Genomic DNA, 23994 nt, shown 5'->3' with positions numbered 1-23994 from the left:
CCTGACACTTCTCATTATAGAACCTTTATTTCTGTGGCTTGTAGCATTGCCAGACTTTCAACAGATTGGACTAAAATGTTGTTAGATGTTTGGTTCAAAACTGGAATACATTTTGATATAGTCAGTTAAAACTGTTCTTAACTTCAGTCCTTGAAGAAGCATGTTGCTTTGTCCTGTTTTTTTTTATTTTAAAATGGTGGCCCATATTTCAGAAAGCTATAATACTTTGGAGCAGGAAGTTGAAAACTCCTGGTGTGACGGGGATGCATTATTCCTGGTCCCAGTTCAGATTCCTCCTGCCTGCCCAGCTCGTGGTGGTGCAGGGCAGTGCAGCCTGGGAGCAGGATCTGTCCTGTGCTCAATGATCCCCCCCTGCCGAAGACGCAGCTGCCTCAGTTTTATATGCAGAAGGGACAAGAATAGGAAGTATGCAGATTGGTAGAGGTAGATTTGGATGAGGTGGCTATTCAAGGATCCTGGGACAAGAGGACTTGGATTTTGTTGGGCAAGATCAGGAGGGGAAGCTCAGGTTTGGGGGGGAAGGGGGAAAAAGGACCGATTTGGCAAGAAGACTGGGACCCAATGGAGAATGAAAGGTCGAGCATAGGGGACTGACCTGCTCGGGGACAAATTGGTACAAGAAGTGAGGGGAGACAAGTCTGATGAGAAACTGATATTCAGGAAAATTGGCCTGGGGAAGAGTGGGGGACAGAAAGGCGATTAGATGTGTGAGGAAGGAGACAAATATATGAGGGAAGACTAGAAGGTGACAGGAGGCTTGGGGGGAGAGAAGTTGGGCGAGACGTGGAAGAGGGGGACTGAGCCTGACTGGGCAAAGAGCCTAGAAAAAGAAAGGAAGACGGGTGCTCCGGGCAGAGAAATCCCAGCGATGTACCAGAAGATGAGACGATTCCAGACCGAACAAACAGCTGTTTCTGTGGGCTGTCCTTGAGCAGCAATCTCCATGTAAATAAGAAAAGTGGATGGTGCCACTTCTGGGTAGTGAGTAAGATATGTGAAGTTTGTATAGAATTACTCACCATTATCCGCTACGCTGTCGAGCGTAGACTCATAGGTCTGCAAGGGACCTTCAGGGTCATGTGTGCCAGCTACCTTCACGAATGCAGAAATGAATCATCCCTGACCGGCACTAATCCAGCCTCCTCTTGAAAATGTTCAGGGAGGGACAACTTCCCTGGGAGGTCTGTCCCACTGCCTTACTGGGCTAGCGCTAAGGACGCTTGTCTTGACGTGCACTTTACTGCAATTTAAAGCCATTGCCATCTTGTCCTGCCTTCTGTAGCAAAGGAGAGCAGTTGTTCTCCTGCCTCTTTATGGCAGCCTTTGAAATATTTAAAAACTGCTCCCATGTCCTGCCACTTCCCCAATCCCCCCTTAATCTCCTTTTCTATCTCTAACCTTTCCTCGTGCGGCTTGCCTTGGAACCCCTTTATTGTTTTTCTTGCTCACCTCAGGGCCCTTAAAGTGTAAATGTCAACTTAAACTTTAATATAGCTGTAAATTGTAAATAACTTTGAATTAATAGAATTGCCGGGATTCTGTTCAGATAACAGTGATAGGTATTTAAGTGATTTTGTAATCCACACAGTGGTATTTTGGGGAAAAATGTGGGGTACAGGAAGTACATCATGTATTTCAGACCAATCGATGACGCTAATGATCATCCCCAGTAGCATCTCTCTTAATTTGGTGGCTTTCTTTTGTTCTTAGAAAGTAAACAGTATGTTGTGTTTTTCATGAGGGCTATGGCTACTACTTTATTTATTTATATACATTGATTAATTGAAGTATAAAGTCTATGCATATCTGATTAGGTGCATAATTGCTTGCATGTCTTATTTGTGGAAGTGACATTATGCTGGAAACTAGCTGCATGATCTGCTGAATTCTTGATATCTTTGTTCTTTAAAGGTGATAATAACTAATTTGTACTTAATTGCCCAACACTTGTGCAATGTAGAAAACTTTCTGTTAAATTTGCATGGGGTTGCTATAGCAGAAGGAGGCATGTGAAACTGTAGTTTCTTATGCACATGTTTTAAAAAGAGATGTATGATATAAATGTGATCTTCCCTTAAAACTGCAATAATTTTTGTAATTCTTTTCTAGCTCCCAAATCATAATTTAGTCCCTGTGTTTAAATTTATTGGCAAAGTTCGAGTATATCACAGTTATTGCTTCTCTGACTGTCAGGATGTTAATTTCTGTTATAGTTTATCATAGGGTATAATTACTGTACAAGAAAATCATTATCTTTCTTTAGATTAAAGTTATATTTTATCTCTCTTAAGGCAGAGCTACAACAGAATAAATCCTTTATCCATGTTTCAAAGTGGATTGAAATATCACAGTGATATATCCCTTGGTTTCCTTTGTTTTCTGTTGCTAATTCCATGGTAGGCTGGAAATTCTGTGGCAGCTTAAAGTAAATTAAAGAAAATTGAAGGTTTTATTGAAGTAAACATGGAAATAACTTCAAAGCCTTATTTCAGTATTTTTTATTTATGGTTAATGGCATTTTCATTTTGTAATACTAATTTACGCTACTCTAATTCAATTTTAATACACTGCATAATTTTCATGGATAACTCGACCACACAGAATTCAGAGAAGTCATAGAAGTAGGGTCAGAAGGGACCTTGTAGATCTTCAAGTCCGACGCCCTGGCCGGGCAGGAGAAATTTGCGGGCTGAAACCTGCACCTTGATGCTGGGTGGGCGGGTGGGTGGATGGAGTTAGTGAGCACTGTTAAGACCAATACTGGAGTCCATTTCTGGTGTTTGCATTGTAAAAAGTACATTGAAAAAACAGTGTCTGCAGAAAAAGACGTGGAGAAATTTCCTTACAATAATAGATTTTCTGGCAGGGCTGGGATGAGGCAGCTTAGGCCTGAGTGTGTGAACACTAGGATCCAGCTGCCTCTGCCGCTTCTTCCGCCTCTTGGCAGTTTGGGAAGAGCCCTCTTTGCCGGAGCATCCAACTGCTGCGTGTCATGGGCAGAGCCCCCAGCTGCCAAATGCTGCCAAAGCCAAACGCATGGGCCATATCCAGGCTGTAAATGACCACCTCCCGGATTAGTACATCCAAAGGTGATCAGTGAGTGACTTAACTTCGTAGGGAGGCAATTGTTGGGTACTACAGGACTCTTCAGGCTTGGAGTAGGAGGTGTCATAGGAATCAGTGACAGGTAGTTGAAATGAGAAGGATTCAAATTGGAAATGTAAGTGCAAATTTTTTAACAGCAAGGATGATTAACTGCTGCAGCAGCCTGTCCATGGCAGCGGTGGATTTGCTGCCATCTGATACCTTTAGATCAGAACCAGATGTCTTTCTGGGAGATGTGCTTTAGTTGCAGACAAATTCTTGAGCTAAATGCAGGGCTACCTGAACATTTTAAAGGCGTGTATTAAACATGCAGCCGGTCAGATTAGATGATGAAATGGTTGCGGCCCCCCCAACACACACAATCAAAATTCATAAGGTGTTAAATGGGAAGAAGGGACAATGGGAGGTAGTTTGGGTTTTTGTAATTAGAAAGTGTTTATGCCTTTGGGACCGAAAATGGTGAGGTTGCAACTCATTTTTTCCGTCTGACTGGGGGGCCAGATGTGATTTAAGATGTTTGGTGTTTTCCTTTCGTAGGCATCGGTTGCTTGATGGCTCCCATCCCACACAACAGCTACTGTTGTATCCATCTCTAAGCATCAGAAGCCTTATGATTCTCATAAAGTTCAGTGGTGAGAGAGTTAATACTAGTGATGTACAGACTGTCATCATTACATTTTGTTCTTATATTTAGCCCCCAGTTTAACTGAATGAAACCAGTCTACAGCTCGATACCTTTCTGTTGCTTTTTGGCTCTGTGCAGGCTCAGGAAGGCAATACTCTTTGGTTTACACTCATTTTTACAGTGGTTTCTTTGCACCCAAAGGAGCAATGAAAACAAAATTCATAAATGAAAGGTCATAGTTTGGAGCCAAATTTAGGAACAGTACCAAAATTTTGCATTTATTTCCCCTGCTATGGGCCTCAGTGATTAAAAATTGAAAATCATCTGCTGTGAAATGTAACCATTAAAAACAGGTTTCTTTTGTCTAGTACCGTTGCATGAGTACCAGGTTCTGGTGATTTCTGTAGATAGCCCTCTTTCATGTTGTGCCTGGATATTGCTATGAAACAAAGGGCTTATGGCAGGATTTTTAAATATTAATATGCATTAGCTAATTGTCAGCTAAAAGCATGACAATGGAAATGTCTTTTTTTTTCTTTTCAGTACCTTTTTGTGAAGAACTGATAAATCCTTTGTTTCATTTTGGTTGTTTTATTTAAATGACCCTAGTTTTCTGTTGGTGTGTTTGAGTGGAGGCGATTCAAAGACAAGTACTCTACTGTGTATTCTAACAAATACGTATCAGGTTTATGGTTGATTTCAGATGAATAAATCATAAATGCTCACTTACGGATTTACTAAATTGCAAAACCAGCCCCTGTGAATAAATGAAGAAAACTGAATTTTCTTCTATGTGCTTAATAAGAAAAATCAATGAGTACAGTAGAAACGATACCAAGAAATAGTAACATTTTTCATGAACCATAATACCAATATTGTAGTGAGAATAAATGGATTAGGTAGCTGTTCACATATACTTTTCTAACAAATCTTATAAAAACATTTGGGGCTAGATCCTAACAATTGTGTTAGGTGTAAATGGACATGGGTGCATGATTTTGATCCTATTTTACCTGGCTCAAATCCCTGTTAATGCAAGTAGTGGGGCCTGCATCCATTTACTGCTTTCTGTGGCTTGCCCATACAACTATGACGATCACGGAAGTATTAGAAATTGAGGGCTGGAAGGACCTTGAAAAATTGAGTCTCATCCCCTGCTCTGGACAGGAATACTGCTGTAATCAAATGGTCCCATGAATCATGGTGCATTAACATTTTTCAGGGACCTACATAGGATGTAATAGGATTACACTTGGGTTCTTGATGGACATTAAAATAAAGGCTTGATGGGATCTGACGTGGAATCCCAACAATTCACTTCCTGCTGTTCCACGTTTACATGGCAGGGGCATGACTCTGGGATCCTACATCTGATCTTATGGTGCCATATAGTTGGTGCAGAGGGAGCCTGATCCTGGGCTCCCTTGCACCGGCAAGTAGCAAGCTTGGTTCCCAGCAGGAGGATCCCACAGGAGTCTTGAAAGGCTGCCATGTGCTCCAGAGGCTAGGCACTTGCCACAGGTTCAATTAAAAGTGTGACAAGAACAAGCTACAAATAGCGATGTAAAGATCATTTAAAAAATGGCTTGTTTAACCTCTTCTAATTATATTGGCTAAATGGTTAACCGATAACATGTACCTAGTCGTGGCAGCAGGCTGCAGAGTCCTGGGCCAGCACCTGCCCCTTCCCACCCTGCTGCTGGGAGCTGGTCTCCCAAGCCTTTAATTGCATCGGAAGTGCAATGTCTGTTAGGGGTCTTAGATGTCTAAGAGGTGGACTAGGATCGGGTCCTTAGCTTTTCATTTTCTGCTGAAAGAATGGTGGAAAGGGTTATGCTAGGTCACTGATGGTATAGACGGACATAACAATTGTCTCTGTGTCAAAAGATGCTAATGTAAACTCTTATGAAGTAACTGTAACATTTGGTACACCTGAAACAGTCGCACATTTATTTTTAAAGGGCATAGAAATGATGGCATCTTTCTGGGATTCTTGAGTCATTTGCTTAGATACCAGTTTATTTGTTGAGTGAGAACATCCTAATTCACAATAGCAAGGAACAGTACTAATAAAAAATGGATTTTTGGAAGGAATAGAAACCTCCATACTTTTGGGACATGAAGTCTCAGAAAATGATTTTTATCTTGGGAGCATGTCTTCCCATAACTGCCTACTCCACGTTTTTCTAAAGCGTCTTGTCCTGGCTGGTCTGAGAACCAGGATACTAGAGTAGGTAAGCCATTGGTCTGATCAGGTGTAGACATTCCTGTATTCTTGAAAATCCAGTGTTGAAACCAAGCGGTGCATGCTTCAGGTTCACATATGTAAGTTAGAGCAAGTAAGTTTGCAGTGCAAATTAGAAATTAGTGATTTATAGAAATAGAGATGGGAATGAAGGTTACAAGTTATTGGTCCTCTACTGAGAATGTTATATTCATTAATATTCTTAGTTTTTATAAAGGAAGAGGAACAGTTTGTGTTGAGTCTGGATTTTTTTATAAAACAAAACCCTTGGTAGTCATTTAAAGATTTTTCTGTCTACTTGCTTGTCCTAATGGATTTCCCCATGATGTAAGAAGGAAGGCAGACAGTCTTCATCAACACTCTTTCTTCTACCATTGTTCGTCAGTAATTATGTGAGGGGGAAACTCTTTTATTTGTAATTTATCTTCCTCCTTGAACCCACTCAGTATTCAGCGCAGCTTAGATCCTTTATTGGTTTGTGTCTGTCTCTTAACTCTGTTTTTTTTTTAAGCAGCTGTATTGTTGGCATTTTTTTTTCTTTTTGTATTTTTAAGAATCCTGTTAATGAAGCAGAAGTTAGAAGCTTGTTTATGTAAATGAACCTGGGGTAGACGAATGCTAGTTAGAGACATGCCAGATGGATGAGCTCAGACAGCCAAAGAGGTGCATGTCTGCAACCTTTCTGTACTAATGTGGTTGCGGACATGGGCCAAAATGCTTAAAGGCACCCTGTGCCGTACAGTATGGAGCCAAGTTGCGCAAAATATATCACAGAGATTTATCCATGTTTCTTCTTTAATAGTGTCAGACTTAGTCTTCCCAATGCCCACCTGCCTTTTGCTGCCTTTGGTACCAGTCAGTGGTATCTTAGTTCTTCCTATAGTGGGGCATTCTCTCCTGCCTTATAAGAATCCCATCCTCCTTTCCTCCCATTTGTAGCTGACATTCACTGCAGCCTACCTAGCCATCAATACTGGTTTTGGTTCCTTACTCCTAACCTTTCAATCCAAATGCGTGCTCCCTGCCCAAAAAGCCCCAATGCTGTTTGATCTTTTGTCAGTCCTCTGACATTTCACACTCTGTTTTCCTTCCCACCCTTTTGTTCTTATCCTTTGGTGCCAGTGGACTTTTACTCTTTTACATTAGGATTTTACCATATACTATCTGGAGTTTGGCTCAGTTAGGTGCATGAACGCAGTTGCTTTTCCTTCCCATTTCTCTGCCTAGGCACAGTATCAGGCTGGAGGACCCCTTGTTTCTTTTTATAGACCAGCTTAAAAACAACAGCGCTGCACCAATCAGTCCTGAAACAGAAAGGTTTTTACCATGAAGACTGCCTTTTCATCGAATTAATTCTTTTAAAAATAGACACATACCTGCCATAAAGATTGAGAGTTGAATGGTTGTTGATATCCCTCCAAGCCAAGACTGATTTGGAGGAAAGCTTGTGCTGTTGCTTCCTGTTTTGTAAATGTTTTTTGTTGGATAAGTAAATAACTTCAGGCCCTGGTGGTCTGTGATTGGAGATACTTGCTGTGAGTTTGCTCCTGGTAGCGCGGTGGCTACTTTAATGGGAGGAATGATGGCTGTCTTGAGGGTGTGCCAATAATACTTTGTTTAATGCCCAAAGGATTTATTAAGGTGAGCACTTCCATACCACACCCACTTGGCTCCATTCCCAAACTCTGATATCTTCTATAAAGATCACAATGTTACAGTGTAGATTTTCTGCAGCTGCTGATTAAAAAAAATACCTAAATCATAGTAATATATTTTGAAGAGAGATAAAAAAAAAAAAAAAAAGAAAGAAAAAAGAATGCAATTAAAATAGCTGTATTACTAGGTTTTCTTCCAAGGAGAACAGTCATTTGACCATAGTGGAACCCATTCTTTAATCTTGAAATGTATTTTCTCCTCTCTTTGTTAATTGGGGCAGGATAATAGCTATTATACAGTGTATAGCTCAAATCTTTTGATCTGAGGAATAAGTCGGAAAGATCCTGGGTACAGACTAGTACAGTTTGACGCCTGCTTTATTACAGAATTTGCGATGTCTTACTCCCATAAATGTTTTTTATTTATATTTTTATATATATATATATATAGTGTTTGAAACAGTGTCTTTATTCTCCGTCTGTCTGCTGGTGTCGCTATAGTAACATTAGGATTGTAGCCAGGCAGCCAAAGCCTGCTTCAGCACAATGTAGTGATATTCTGGGTTTTAAATTAAACAAGAATAAATATAGCAGTCTGTCTGATAAATCAGCGGGAACGAGCGTTTGGCTTAAACTGGAAAATTGTGCAGTGAACCCCCCCCCCCCCCCCCCCCCCCCCCCCCCCCCCCCCAAACACCACCATGACATTTAACAGATAGCATGGTGAAATCAGCAGTGTGAGTGGGGAGCAACAATTTCCCTTTTCCCAGCATGATGGTTGCAGAAGTCAGAAGGGCTCTGATCAATCCTGAGTGCTTTGCTGTGGGTGTCAGGATGACCGAATCCAGATCCTGGTGAGTTCCTGTTCCCGTCCCTCTCCAGAGTTACCATCGCTGGGTCCTGGCCGAGACCCCTGCGTTGTCGTAGAAGAGTTCATAGTGTTTCTCTCTGTGGTCTCGTGTGTAGCTCTACTGCTGTAGAGGTCTGGGACCCTTGCGTAGGTGATGTTTCTTTTCTTTCTTTCTTTATTTTTTCCCTTGTCTTGCATAGTTTCTAGTAAAAAACAGCTTTTCACAGTATTGCTAGATCAATAACTGAAAACAAGCAGAACGTCTCAGATTATAATCAACTGTCTTCTGGCCTTTGTAGTGTGTGGCATGTTCCTCTTTCTAGGATCATCTGAGCATATTTAACTAGACGTTTCCACTCCAACAACAAGGCACTGGTGATGCCTGATCTCTCTTGCTGTGTTCCTTGTGAAACATTGTAGGATTTTTTTAGCATTACTTTGGGGCTGTGTTGAGAGAGGAGCCTGAGTATCTGTTCTTATGGAGTTTGTTTTAAATTTGGCTGCCTCTGAATAAAGGGGATTGGACTTGATAGCCTGGGAGGCCCTTTTCAGTCCAATATGTATCTGACGGTTATTTCATGTCAGACTAGTTATTGGGTGATTATTTCCCATGTCAGCTACCTTGTCATATGTGAGCCAGAAGAAGCAGCATTTTCTGCAGGTATTGGGAGTGTAAAGGCAATGCACAGTTGGGGTAGAGAGATACTTAACATCTGCCATTTCCTGACTCTAGTACTTTGATTTTAGCCTAGCGCTCTGAGTCCTTAAGGCAGTGGTTCTTAAATTTTTCAGACTCAAGGCACCCCTTAGACACTACTAACACTTATCTTTTTACTTTTTTCTTGACTACAGAAAAATAATAGAGCAATTCTTGTATTGGAAAGACCCCAGGAAGACCACAACAGGGGAGAATGCTTTTCACACTATGGATTCTTATATTAAATCTCTGGGTTTAATTTGTGAATCATATATAGGTGTTTGCACACTTAACAATTGCACGGCACCCTTAAATGGATCTTATGACGCTGTTGAGAATCACTGGTTTAATATTGCCATACTTTTAAAATCAGTCCCTCGCTCATAAGTGTTCCATAAATTCATTAAGGCCCCACACTCAAGTAAAGGAACTCTTTACATCAGCCCTTTAATCTCAGTGATTTGGCCATAGACACAGTTTTAAATCTTTTTTGTACATACCTCGAGGTACCAGGTGTGGCTCGTGAATGCTGTGATGTCGGGGCGGATGGAGCATCCCATGGGGGGTGGGGTGCATGCTCTGCAGTGAACCCAGAAGTGGACTGGAAGTATACTTCTTTCTGGGTCTGCCAGGGAGTACGCTGGGTGGCCCCCCACGCCCTCCCAGCTGCCCTGCCCCCCCCCCCCTCAAGACCCAGGAGGCATCAGTTGCAGAGCCAGGGAGGCATGGGGAGGAGAGGCGCACCACGTGCTCCCTAGTGGACCCAGAAGTGGACTGGAAGTGCTTCTGGTCCACTTCCAGGTCTGCTGTTGAGTGTGCTGGGGAGCCTGCTGTCCACTCACCATCGCAGCAGTCATGAGTCGCCTGCTTCCTTGAGGTATGTAGAAAAACCATTTAAAGCTTTGTCTATCGGTGAATTGCCGAATGTTTCCGAATCTCTCCGAATCAATTTGGAGGGTTATGATTAGACTTGGAGACATTAAAGGGTCTCCCGATTTGAATTGGGCCAAGTCTCTGCCAAATCGATTCAGGGACCGAAGCTTCGTGCAGCCCTAATAACTACACTTAAGTAATTTTCCTGAGTGGTTACTGTTAATTTCGAATTTAGCAGTTGATCTAGTCCTGGTTGCAAGTCAAAATAAAATCAACTGGCCCATAAAATGTAATGCTGCTACTGTATAAGGTTGTATAATGAAATCTCTCCATTTTGTTTATAGAGAGAAACAGTCTGAAAAGGGCCCCCTGCTTAATAGAAATACATTCAGGCAATCTTTCTAAGTGGTGTTAATTAGAGATCAGCGATTTTCTAGTGTAGCAGAAACTGTTTAAGCTATGCATTGCATGTTATCAGGACAGCTGTGAATCAGGGATTTGGTTTCTCTGCTATACTGTCAGGGTCCTGGATGTGTTTGCATTCATTTATTTCCGAAGTGTCTTTACTTTGGGGTTACTTGTTGATTCATTACCATAAACTGCACAGAAACAAGGTGAGGCCACTTGTTTCTTTTTCTGAAGAAATTTCTTGGAATTTGATTGTAATTTGTGAACCAAAAATTTAATTATCTTCATTCATTCCTGCAGAATATTTTGTTCCTTGGTCTTACAGATTCTAGGATTCCTGGTGGCGCTCAAGCGTGTCTTATAAAGGTTGGAAGATGTGCATGTTATAGAGTGCTTTGCTTTTAAGGAGGTTTTGGTGAAAAAAAATAAAGAAGTGGAATTTATGGGAGGAGAATTTCAAAAACAAAGCAAAGAGAACACGGCAACTCTCGCCCCTCTAGGTCCCACAGGCAAATTAAAACTAAAAAGATAAATGCTTATCATCACCCAGGCGGCTTTGTTGACATGTTGCATCACTTTGCCACCTTTTTTTCCTATTTGTCTCTCTCTCTGTCGTCATCCTACGTTGTGTCCTTTGGGACAGGAACTCTTCCTGGATGGTTTAATATGCAGTGGGCTTCTAAGCATGAAATAGCTGGGCATCTGTTTGCCTTGTGCACAGGGGGTGAAACCCCAGCTCCCTGGATCCCAGAGTTTTGCCAGTGACATCGTTAGGCCAGGGAATCACTAAAGGATTTTCCCCTTAATTCACTAACATTCAATGGTTATATAAACTTGTTTTCTCAAGAGGTTTTAATTCAGCTCAAAAATCTTATGTTCACTAAACTGTAGCATACAAGATCTTATCAATAGTTTCTTTCCCCCCTGTATGCCCCCCTCTGCACACATGCTTATGTGTTATAAAATTTGCCGTTTTTAAGTGAGAACTTGTCTCAGTCCATGCACACCCTGACAGCACCTGTCATTTTCCAGCTAAGTCAGCTGTACATGCTCACATAGCTCAGTCTTTCCTTTATTGTTACTGTGTTAAATATTTTGGGCAGTGTCCAGAAAGCATTAGATGTTTGCTAGATGTCTCTTCCTTGGAAAGCATATTGTCTAAAAGGATAGTGACAGGTCAGAGCTGGGCGAGAAAAAGATTTAGTTGTCCACGCACTGTAAGGCCAGTGGCCTCCATCTTGGTAGTTCCAATTTTTAAAACATTGAGTTTCATATTTTCCAAACTAATTATGGATTGTACTCAACTGGGGACAGCTAAGATGATGTAATTTTCAGGAAGTGAGTGCCTCTAATCAGTATGGAAGGCAGAGGATAAGCCGTGTTTGGAAATATGGGGCATTTATTTATTAAGGCATTTACACTATCTTGTTATGACCATCTGTGTTTCTGTTCCTAGGATGGGTATATCCTTTGGACAAGGCAAAGGAGTTCTTCTACTTAATTTTCCTTTAAAAAAAATCAATAAGAATATATTAAGGAAGAAAAGTAAGAGAGTATACCTTTTGTTCATTCCCTTTTTATTTGAAAAGTCACTTGATCTAAACTGAAAAAATAAAAAAGGCGGGGAATGGGATGGGGGGGAGAAGGCAATGTTGAACCATCACAATTGATTTTTTAATAAATTATGAATGCTTAAAGCAGGTGTTTAAAAAACATCATTTTATGGAAACTTTCATACAAGACCTACAGCAGAAGTTACAAAAGTCTGTTAGTTTCAAATGAAGTGTTTCTGATCATCAGACTCATGAGAAATAAAACATGACTTTTTGGTGCTTTTCAACTACCTTTTTTTTAGGGTTGAGCAAACTTAATATTTGAAATTATCCTGCTACACACTGGAATTCACACGTTGAAGTAACTTCATTTTACTATGTAGATGCGCATTATTAATGACACTGATAAGACTCTGTAACTTATTTTTTTGAAAAGCCTGACAGGAAAAGTGCTAATGGCTTCAAAATCATTTTCTCTTGCATCTACTTGCAGTAATGATGACTTGATAGATCTGTTGTGTTGTGGCATATCAACATCTGCCTGAAACTAGAAAGCTGTTTTCTTTTTTCTTCATTACCGTGTTTCCCCGAAAATAAGACACTGTCTTATATTTATTTTTCCTCAAGAAGACACACTATGGCTTATTTTCGGGGGATGTCTTATTTTTAAAACGGCATTTTTTTTTTTCTGTTTTTTTGCACCGGTCCTGGAAGCACTGGAATACCAGGTCAATGCATGGAGTGGATGGAGCACGCTCCGGTTCCACCACCCAATACCAAAACTATGTATGATGTTAATCCGCAGCCACAGCTTTATTCTTCCCTCTGAGGACACACAATACCTAAAGCAGAACTTCTTGCTCCTCACTTCACTGAGGAGACTTTTACTTTTACTTTCACTTTCTATTTCTCCCTCTCCGGTCACCTCTGAGAGAGCAGCTGTCACGATGGGGCAAATGCCCGTCTTATTTACCGCTTCGCGCCGGTACGCTTAGCCACGCCTATCACTATGTCTTATTTTCGGGGTATGGCTTATATTGCGCAAATACGTAGAAATCCTGCTACGGCTTATTTTATGGGTATGTCTTATTTTCGGGGAAACACGGTATGTAGGACTCTGTGGGGTGAGCAGGCCCCCTCAGAAGCTATTTAAATTATCATTAACTTAACAGACAAAGCCAAACCTATTAACAGTTAAAACTGAAAAGCTGGGTTTAGCTCAGTTGCTTTTAGCACCATGGAATAGGATTTTCTCGTGTGTTCAAAATGGTATCCCTCTGATGAATATTAAGTACTCTAGTACTCTTTATGTTTCAAATTTATTTCAGTAGAACTATTATAGAAACATAGCCGTTGTCTTCTTTCTCTGATTATTTTCTGTGATTCTCCTGCCTAAGTTAAATCTCAAAATCCAGAATGCCTTTGTGTTGCACATTAGTGCTCCATGACTGTGTATAAAGAGTACTATTTTTTTCTTAGATAGTGGGGCTCTCTTATTCATACCTCACTTTTTCAGGAGCTTAGTCTATTGTTTAGAACTGAAGCCTTTTTTGCTTTGAGAAGGAATATCACACACTTAGTTTAATGCTACAAGTACATTGCACTAAAAAAAATCTGCAAGTATGTAATAAAATGTCTTACTACTTTATGAGACCACCTGGAAAGAAAATTTAATTCCAAGTTCATTTGTAAATTACATTTCAGTGTAACCTTCTGGCTTGGTCTTATTTTCAGAATTGCTTTGGTTTGAAGTAGTTATTTAAATTTTATATTTGGCTGTGGACCAGAAGGGTTGTTTTTTTTTCTGTAGCAATGCCTATCTTCCAGATCCTTGTTGGAGATGACCAAGATCATAACACCTTGAAGTTCAAGGTGCTTTTCAAGTATTGGTGGACTCATGCTCTCAACTCCCTGTATTGGTCTTATCCTATTTTATAGTTGAGGAAACTTTTGATCATTAGAGGTCAAGGACCAAGAATGAAATCCATGCTTTTGCTTTTAGTCTCTGTATCTAGACATCTTCCAAGTGCTAACGTATTGCACTATGGCCAAACCAGTTTCTTCTTTTTGTTAAGACTTACCTTATGGTTGTTAACAGGGAATGTGTCATACCTTGTTAAAAGAAATATGTCAGATCTAGAAAGTGCAAGAATGGACTGTAGAATGGAAGAATTGTTTTATCAGTGCTTAAATGTATCCTGTAGTTAAGTATTATTTGGTCATCCCTAAAAAAAAAAAAAAAAAAAAAATCAATTTCCTACATTACACAGGAGTAGACGCTCATCTTTCAAATGACTGGATATTTATTTGTGTTACTGAAATTGAAAATAAGTTTAACAACTGTGACCCTGCTCTGGGAAATGTGAAGATCATTCAAGCTAGAAAGGTATCTCTCTGACATTGCAACAGGCCTGTTGCTTTGGCAAAAGTTTGCTAGAGGCCAAGAGTTAAGCACAATGAAGCCTGCTTTGGGATTTATTTTCAGGGTTCTTCAACCAAAAACTCTAAAATCCTGTCTGAATGGTTGCAAAAATAGAAAATTGTCTAGAATATTTATGCCCCCATTATACGTTTCTCCTTTGTTGCAGTATCTAGATTCTACGAAGCTTGAGGCAGTAGCATTTTTGTAATTTATTTGCCCAAGGAAGAGGACTTAGCTGCAGATTTTGCTTTGCTTACTGAGCTTCAAACTGGATTTCTTGGGACACGGGGTATGGACAGAAGAGCAGCTTCTCATTGTAGCGCGCTTTCAGGGGCTAGATTGGGTGAAAATTGGAACTGCTGTCTGCACCCAGATTCACAGAGGGAATCCTGTTTTGGTTGGATCCTTTAGGCTGTAAAGACTTTGGGAAGCTGTGCAGCCTCCTGTCATTGGAGAGGTCACAGAGCGCCAAAACTGAATCGTCATAAAATTAAACTTTTACAAAATCTGAGGCGACAAGATGCCTTATTATGGAACTATTTATCAGTGTCAGTGTAGTTTTTAACATATATTAAATTTTACAGTAGCATTTAAAATTCAAGCGTTCATGCTACCTGCTTTCTGGTGGTTGCCTGTGTGACCCAGTCATTGAATTTAGCTTCGAACGATTTAAAATATGGAACTGGCTTGCTTATTTTCATTTTCTAGAGTTGAAACAAAGGTACAAAGTTTCAGTTGTGAATTTAGGAAAATGGTAAGCACCTGAAGTTGAGAGGCGGTTTCTTTGGTATGTTAGTACAAGCAGCAACACGAGCCCCTAATCACAATGTCTAGGTATTACCATAGTTCAAATAATAAAGTGGGCAATGTGGGAGAAAGCACGAAGAGTGAAACATAAATTTAGATTTTAAAGCTTTTTCAAACATACAAACCTGTACTGCTGTTTGCAACGAGTAATTTTTTTAAAAATTACTTGGGACCAAAGTTATGCTGATATTGTATCCGGATATATCCAGAATACGTGTTTGGAGGTATGTAAGTCTGGATGTATGCAAGTGGCAGACTATACAGAATTTGTTTTACAGTATTCGGTATGACAGTGTGCTTTTAAAATAAACCTTTCCACCTGAATCTCAAGAGATCAAAGGCTAGTGATCCAAGCTGATGATTTTTTTTCCTGTAGTATCAAGTCCACAAAGACCTTTTGATCCCAGAATCGCAAAATAATGGCTTACAAATGTTTCCCCCTCTGTTTGATTTGCACCTAGGGTTGTGCAAATCCTCTTAAACCCAGAGTGATTTTGCAGAGTCTCTGAACTGACAGTGGAGTGAAAGAAAATTTGTTTTGGAAAGAAGTTATTGGGTCAGTGCTCCTTTGAGGGAGACACAATTCTTAAATTACTGCGGTAGGTATGGTTTGCCAGGTCATCTCTTTTCTTTCTGAATTACTTCTTCTTCTTTCTCTGTTACACTCTTTGTTCATTTTCAGTTTCCTCCAAATTGAAATATATATCAACACTACAGATTTAGTTTCAGAATATTATTAATTCAGCTGGTATTTGCTGTAATAATATCAGTCTCTTGGCGTGAGCATGTTCTTTCTTCTCAGTGTAAAGTACTAATGCATATATACCCATTCTGTTCCCAGTAGAGGCCTGCATCTATTTTCTAGGGAGAAAGACTGTAGTATCTCAGTAAGCAGTCCTCCATTTTGACTTCTGATCCTGCCAGCTCAATGGATACTGGGATCTTTTTGACAATCCACATTTGCATGTTAAAGATGAGAACAGCCAGGGTGTAGATTGTAAAACTCTCTATGGGTTTCATTTACCTGTAGCTGGCAGTCTGCCTACTGTGCACATAAAACAGTTTGTGAAAGCACTCCATATACTTTAAACCTGTCACCAAGGAATAATGCATGCAGGATAATACAGGAATAATACATGCTAAATTTACAAACCAGATGTTTATTATTTGCTACCATGCCAGTATTTGTACCACCTATAAACTTTTTAGCAGCCAATTCATGTCAGTAAGGATGCTGATTGTCCCAGCTGCCTGCGGAGGGTTTGGAATTGAGAGTGTGGTCGAGGACAGAAAGGTAAGAAAAGTTTATTGACTTTAACAAAAACACGACTACGCACAGACAACAGTAGACAGACCATAATAATTTGCGTTGGCAACTTGTTGAGTCCCACAGGCCCACTGGTCCAGGCCAGCAGCTAATCTTAAATCAGTACTTCGTTCACAGAGCTACATCTTCCTTGTGAATGATTTCCAGATGTACCAGCCAATTTATAACTTCTGAGCTGTGCTGATAACTTGCAGCCATTCCAATTCTTTTTACTTCAACTGTCCTTAGACTGACCAATAACAATACAAGCCTGGCATTTTTTTGGTAAGGTTAATTTTAACTACACCACAGGGCCTTACTACTTCAAGGGTTTGCTAAATTTACTAGGCTTTACTTCATACAAGGCCTTACTACATCTTAAACTTTAATTAGGCTCTTAGCAACAACATGTAGCTTAATAGCTAAACGAATGACAGAAAAACACTTGGTCTAATCTTCATAGAGCCTTCAGCAGGCACCTTTATCACACAGACATAATTTTCAACTGTCACAGCTGATCATTGTAAAAGATGTCGTCTTAGGGTCACTCTCTTTGGATGTTGCCCATTCAGGCCTTATACAGGCATTATGCTTTTTACTGGGATAATCACTGTTCACTGGTAGAAACCGGGAATGTCCAGTTGTTCATTCAGTTTTTTCCAGGGAAAACATGGGGATCTTTGGTGGCTGCTGTAGTGCCCTCCTGGACTGGTGTGAGAGGGGGGTGGAATGCATGCATCTTGTCCCTTACCTATTCCCCCCCCCCGACTGGAACCCTGATCTGGGGAATGGGCATGGGCCTTTGCCCCACTGCTCAACTCCCTTTTGAGACTGGGCCAGGAGAGGAGAGTACAAGCCTTCTTTCTTGTGAGAGTGGGCAGGGGGTTTTCCACTGCTTCCTCACTGGTTCTGGCGGCATGAGCGGACAGACCCAGGAGGGCTGGAGTAGCGCGTAAAGCTCCCTGCCCATCCCCAGACCAGAGACTCCAGTCTAGGGGCTGGGATAGGGATTTGCATCACCCCCTTCCCTTCCTGGGCTGGTCTGAGATAGGAGAGCAGCTGCTGCTGCTCCCTTTCTCTTCCCCCAGTTGGGAAATGCCTGGCATGGGGAATGGCTTGGGACTCCCTTTCTTCCACTTGGGGAGAGGAGTGGAGGATGCTGTCCCCTTCCCATTCCCTAGACAGGGGTGATGCTGGTCTGTGCAAGGCTCAGGGAGCCTTACCTCCCCACACCATTCCCCCAGAGACTGGGAGGAGTGGAGCAGCCATAGCTCCTGACAGCTTCCGCAGATTGGGTCACCCTAGTCTTTTCAAGGCGTGAAAAGTAGGGAGAGGGGGCAGTTGCAGGTTGAATGTCTGCATGCTGCTTCTCTCCAAAAGATCTCTTGGAGATTTCCACCAGTGGAAATTAATGCCTTGTCATAAGCCCACCATATTTTGTGGTGTTTTTGGAATGTCATGCGTGTTTTCTTGAGTTTTTATATGGGGCATAAGCTATATTCAGCTTTCTCATCCTTTATTTGTATGAATTGTCAGTTTTATGGTATCCGATATAAATGTATTTCTTATGTTGTAATAGGACTAAGACTGTTTAGTAAGGCAAGGATTAATATAACTCTTCCTCACTTATTCACACTAGGGGCATGTCTATATAAGAGATTTACTGTGCAGTTGACTAATTAGCTGTGCAGTAAATACCTCTGCATCAACATGTGCACCCATAGTAGGGCACAGGAAACTAAAGTTGGCAGCAGCAGGTGTGCACGTGTGCTACCCTGCTGCAGATTTTGTTTGTGTGCAGCAGCACACATGTAGATGCTGCCCCCAGCTGACTGGGGCACGAAGGTGCTTCAGTGTGGGGGCTGCCTGCTGGCTAGCTCTGAAGCACCCTTGTGCCCCAGCCAGCCCCTCTGCAGCATGTTGAGCCAGGTCAGAGCAGCCCTGGGTTGGCAGGCTGAACTCCTGACTCCTTGCCAGCTGGGGTTGTTGCTCTGACCTGGCTCAACGTGCTTTACTCCGGGCACAGGCTCAGGAGCAATAAATTGGGGAGTGATAAGGTCTGGAGTATATTCAGGCACATTAATCTGAATGTGTAGATGCTCCCTGAGATTTTAGCATCTGACACAAGTGTGTTTATTCATCAGATAGACCATTTCATACTTCTGCAGGACTTGAGCCAGCCCCTTCCAGATGATAACAGATTCACAGGTTAAAAGGAGAGATCTGTAAGAATAAGGCCTGAGATCAGGGTATTTAGGGAAGAACATTTCTCAGTGTGGAAAATAGTGAGACCACAGTATCGTTAGGATATTGAATTAGTAATCTTTGTCTGAAAGGGTGTAAATAGTCTCCTGGTCATAATTAGATCAGGAGAGACTTCTGGCCTGGTGAACAACTACACTTTTGGGGCCTGGAAGTTTTATATGCATAGTATAGGTTCCCTAAGAGCCCAATAGATGATGTATATAAATGATCAGATAAGAAACCATACTTGAACTTTACTTTGAGAGCAAGTGTTTATCTTTTCTGGGTTTTTTTGCCTGGGCACAGGGAATGACTGCAGGCCCTCAGCCTGGGGGCTGAGCGAAACAGACCAATTGGAATAAGTTGCATGTGTGCCTGACAAAAGGTCAAAGGCAGGAGTTATTTAGTAGGGGTGTGCGAAGTGGGCCCTATTTGATTCAGATTTGGTCTGAGTCGGGGACAGTGATTTGATTCGTTGATTCAGATCACTGTCCCTGATTTGATTCGGCTGAATCTGAAGATTCGATGCTGATTTGGAGAAGCAGCAATTTGGACACAGACACAGCTTTAAATGTTTTCTCTGCATACCTTGAGGTAGCAGGCGCGGCTCGTGATTCCTGCGATGCTGGGGCACATAGAGTGCCCCACAGAAGTGCGGGCCCACATGCTTGGTGGTGAACCCAGGAGTACTTCCAGTCCACTTCCGGGTCTGCCGCCCCCCCCGGCTTGGTGATCAGCTGTGGGGTGGACCTTGGGTACCTCGCCAGACGCGAGAGGCACCACTTGTTGAGTTGGAGGGGGGAGAAGGCTGGGAGGGGGCCCTGTGTACTCCCTGGCGGACCAGGAAGTGCTTTGCTGGGGAGCCCCCCGCACTCCTGTAGAACACCATGCGCCCCAGCATCGTGGTGTTTGAGCCACCTGCTACCTCGAGCTATGTAGAAAAAACAGTTAAAGCTGTGTCTGTCCAAATTGCCAATTCCGATCATTGAATCTTTCTGAATCTCTCCAGATTGATTTGGAGGGTTCCAGTTTGATTCAAAGAGGTTAAAGAGTCCTCTGATTCAATTTGGATTCAGAGATTCAGCCATTGAATTGGGGCAAATCGCTGCTGAATCAAATCGGGGACTGAAGCTTTGCACAGCCCTACTGTTTAGTAACCAGTTGAGCTGAGTAGGACCTGCAGTCTTAGGTTGAAGGCAGAGAGTAAATTCAGATTATTGTTCTGATATGTCCTTTTGTTTGTTTATTCTTTTATCCATCTAGATCTCAGCATATGCTTACTGATTCTTATCCTATTCTTATCGTTTCCTCCTTTTTATAATAAATCTTATTGTTATCTTTTATAATATACTAGTATCATTGGTAAGTATTTTAGAGCATTTGACTGTATGGCCTTTTCTAAGAAAGGGGGGAATCTATCATTTCTGAGCATGTGACTGGACAAGGGTGTGATTCTTCTAGCTGGCAAAACCCCCTCTGCTAAGAGCTGGCAAGGTGGGTAAAGCTGAGCTGGTGTTGGTGAAGGAGGTGAACTTTGGAGCTTCTTGGTCGGTTCTCAGCGGTCGAGCAGCAGATGGTAGAGAGCAGTTTGGGACTGATAAGTGCCCCTCAAAGTGCGAGGACACCCCAGGAACGTGTCTCAAATGCACATCTGGGGTCACAGTCTGTTACATGCTTGGATGTGGCCTCAAACAAAACCCCGGCATAAACTTGATACACAAGTCTCTAACATTTGCCTGCAAGGATGCATCCATTAGAGCCCCTTTCTTCCCTCTTCCTGTGTAGCCACATCTAGGCTGTTTATATCCACAGTCCAGTTGGAGTCAGCAGAGCTTTAGGAGTCTTGAGGACAACTTGAACAAGTGCGAACAGGGAGATAGAAGGTCTTCGCCCCTATGTTGCACGCACATATCCTAGATTTAGTCCCTCTGAACCATATCCTGCCATTTGTTTGACTGAGTTTTTTTGCTCTCGTTAGCAGATGTTATCAAACTTGCTTTTAAGGAATGATCTGCTATCAAAAGAGATTTTTTAAAATATAACTTATCATGTAATACCAGCAAAGTTGCCTTGTTTTAGGTTGGAGATGTTGTTGTTGATCATGTGTACGAAGCAATAAATGTGTATGCCAGATTACGGGAAAATTATTCTGCTTGCCTTATAGGTGCTCTCCTTTCCTCTTCCATTAAAGGGGCATTACCACTCTGTACAGGCTTTCATTGTGATTCGAGCAAAAGGCAGATCAAATCAAGGTGGTTCCTTACACGTGGAGAAGAGGCTCCTGGCAAGTTGCCAAGTCCGCCTCATTTAGGGACATGTTTACTAATGTTAAAGTATTTGAACAACCAATGACTTTTGCTCGTCTATTGATGGGCAGCATAATGAGAAATTTCAGTACTTATATTCTTATCTTTTCAGTGGAGCTATGAAATACCATACAATATATTTATTTAAAGTCTAGACAGTGATGTTGGTATTCAACTGGTGTATTTAATTTATGGAATTTTGTCTTTAAAGTAAAGAGTTCTTGGTAATCTAGACTTTTTTTTTAGTAGTTTCTTGGAGTGAATATGAAATGGATTTTTTTCTGTAAGAAAATCAGAGACTCGGAGAGAAAATGGGCTGAAAAATTGAAAATGAAAAATCCATTTCATTCCTCCCCCAGCTGAAGGCAGGATCATTTTTGCGTAAACTCAGCTGTCTAAATAACAGACTTTTTTTTCTCCATTCAAACTGAACATTTTTGGTTATGAAGATGTGGATGTAAAAATAGTTTTAAAAATGGGTATTTATTTACTGTGGAAAGGTGGAATGCAAATTATATTATCAAAGGAGGATCATGACTGAAGAGTCCAGAGAAGGTTCCTTAGTTTCATGGTATCTCGTGCCTAGAATTGTATTTTGACGTTTATGTTTTAGACCGGCACATTCACAGATATCCTAATGCCCTGCTTTTCTCTCTACTTTCTGGACTCTCTTTGCAGTTGTTGAGCTAACTCCTGTTTCATATAGAGCATGTAAAGTCTGGGTGATGCATGGTAGGTCTGGTCTGCATTCAGTTTAAATAAAGCGTAGGTTAAGCTCTTAGCCATGTGACCACTAATGAAGGTCTGTGGCAAGATGATACAAAATAGGAGCACCACCCATGTTCAGAGATACCCATTTAGCCATTTACTTTCCAGGTGCCGCTTGAAGTAGAGGGTCAGGAGAAGCAAGCAGTATTTCTTAAAATAGACTGTCAGGTTACTACAGCATCTGGTTTCTTATGTGACAGATGCTGCATTTTTCATTAATGGTACCTTGCAAGTGCCTGCTGTTGCCATAGCAACTATCTCTGAGACTTGTACCTAAACTTTATTCTGACAAAGGTTATTGTGGCAACTGCCACTAATTGGAATTTTTTTTTCTTGTTGCTGTTTTTAAACCCTGTATTTTTAAAAATGTTTCAAGAGTTGGTTGGACTGAATTGGCAGAACGGTTGCTGGTGAGGCGATGTGTAGTAGGGCAGGGCTGACTGATGGCAGCTAAGGCCTCCATTTTGTTCTGTGAAGACTGGTTAGAAAAATCCAAGCTCTAACTGTGTGAACTAAAAGTCTTGTGCGTTTTATATATATAAGATGGATAAAGCCCACCCACGTCCTGTGCACAGATCCAGGGGCACATGCCCCTCATACCTCCGTGGGGTGTGTGCAGTGGCTGGAGCTGCCCACCCCCCTGGGTGAGCTGCTCTGAGCTTCCTCCCATGCCCTGCCCCAAATGTGCAGCACGTGGCCGTGCCCCAGCCCCACTCCCTCCCTCATTGCAGGGGCCTTAATCTGCCCCCTCCCCCCAAAAAAACAAAAACAAGAAAAAAAAATATAAAGGCCTATATGAGCTGAAACTTTGAGACAAAAGGGGTACACTTTTTAAAAAGGTTGAAAACCCCCTGGTCTACTGTAACCTCTAGGTCCTCCTCTGCAGTACTGCATCTGAGCCAGCCATTCCCTCGTCTTTTTTTTTATGTATGCCGTTATTCCATTGCAAATGTAGGATCTTGCATTTGTCCTTCTTGAGTTTGATTTTGTTGACTCCAGACCATTTTTCTAGTCTAGCCACATCATTCTGTATCCCAACCCTATTCTCCAGAGTGTCTGTCACTCACCCAACTTGTTCATCCACAGATTTGCTAAGCATGCACTCTATCCCATTATTCAAATCATTAATGAAGATATTAAATGATACCAGACTCAGAATAGGATGCTTAGGAACCCGACTTGATTCCTGCTCCCAACTAGACATTGAACTATTGATGACTACTTGTTGTACAATGATCCAATCAGTTATGAATCCTCATTACAGTACTTTCATCTAGTCTGTATTTTCTTAGTTTTGTTAATGAGAATGTGATGGGAGATGGTGTCAAAAGCCTTGCTAAGTCGGTGTATATCACATCACTGCTCTCCTGTCATCTGCAAAACTTCTCATGTTATCACAGAAAGAAATCGGGTTGGTCAGGCATGCCTTGGTGAATCTGTGTTGACTGTTCTTGATCACTTTGTTCTCCTCTAGGTGCTTTGCAGTAGATTTTTTGAGGATCCATTATCTTTCTAGGCTTTGATATCAGGCTGACTAGTCTGAAATTCTTTGGATCTTCCTCCTTCCCTTCTTAAAGATGGCCACTAAATTTTCCCTTGCCCATTCCCAATTCTCCAGGACCTTATGCAACCTCCACAAGTCCTCAAAGATGACAGTTAGTAGCTTCAAAATTTACTTCAGCCAATTCCATAGGTACCCCAGGGCGAATCCCCGCTGGCCCTTTAGTCGTGAAAGCATCCAGCTTCTCTAAGTAATCCCTAACCTGTTCTGCCACTACTCTAGGCTGTTTGACTCCTTCCCTATATTTGCTCCCAGCTGTGCTCATCATTTGGTAGCTCCTCTTATTTATGAAGACTGAAGTTAAAAAAAAGGCATGAAATACTTCAGCCTTGTCTGCATCTTATGTAACTGGATTGCCTGCTGCATTCTGTAATGGATTCTTTGGTCTTCCTCTTTCTTTGGACCTACTTTTACTTCCCTTTCCAGGTTTTCAAATTGCGCCTTGACCTTCCTAATTCTTTTCCTGCATGCTGTCATGGAAATTTTTGAGTATGTGCTGCCAGTACAGAAGAGGTTAAACTGACATGCGCGGTTTGAAGCTGTGAGTG

The 23994-nt window shown here is 41.6% G+C and overlaps 1 protein-coding gene and 1 pseudogene across 5 annotated transcripts in view; one reads left to right on the top strand and one right to left on the bottom strand.

Annotated features, from left to right (window-relative positions):
- Positions 1–23994, top strand: part of TRAPPC9 (trafficking protein particle complex subunit 9) — an 826451-nt gene that overhangs the window by 340712 nt on the left and 461745 nt on the right. The gene's annotated exons all lie outside the window — the stretch shown is intronic.
- On the bottom strand, positions 12724–12847 carry LOC149869669 (U2 spliceosomal RNA; annotated as a pseudogene).

This window comes from Crocodylus siamensis, chromosome 3 (genome assembly GCF_052110815.1).
Source record: "Crocodylus siamensis isolate JL-2025a chromosome 3, ASM5211081v1, whole genome shotgun sequence".
Taxonomy (NCBI): domain Eukaryota; kingdom Metazoa; phylum Chordata; order Crocodylia; family Crocodylidae; genus Crocodylus; species Crocodylus siamensis.
The sequence above is the reverse complement of the archived record's forward strand: the minus strand, read 5'-3'. Positions and strand labels throughout refer to the sequence as shown.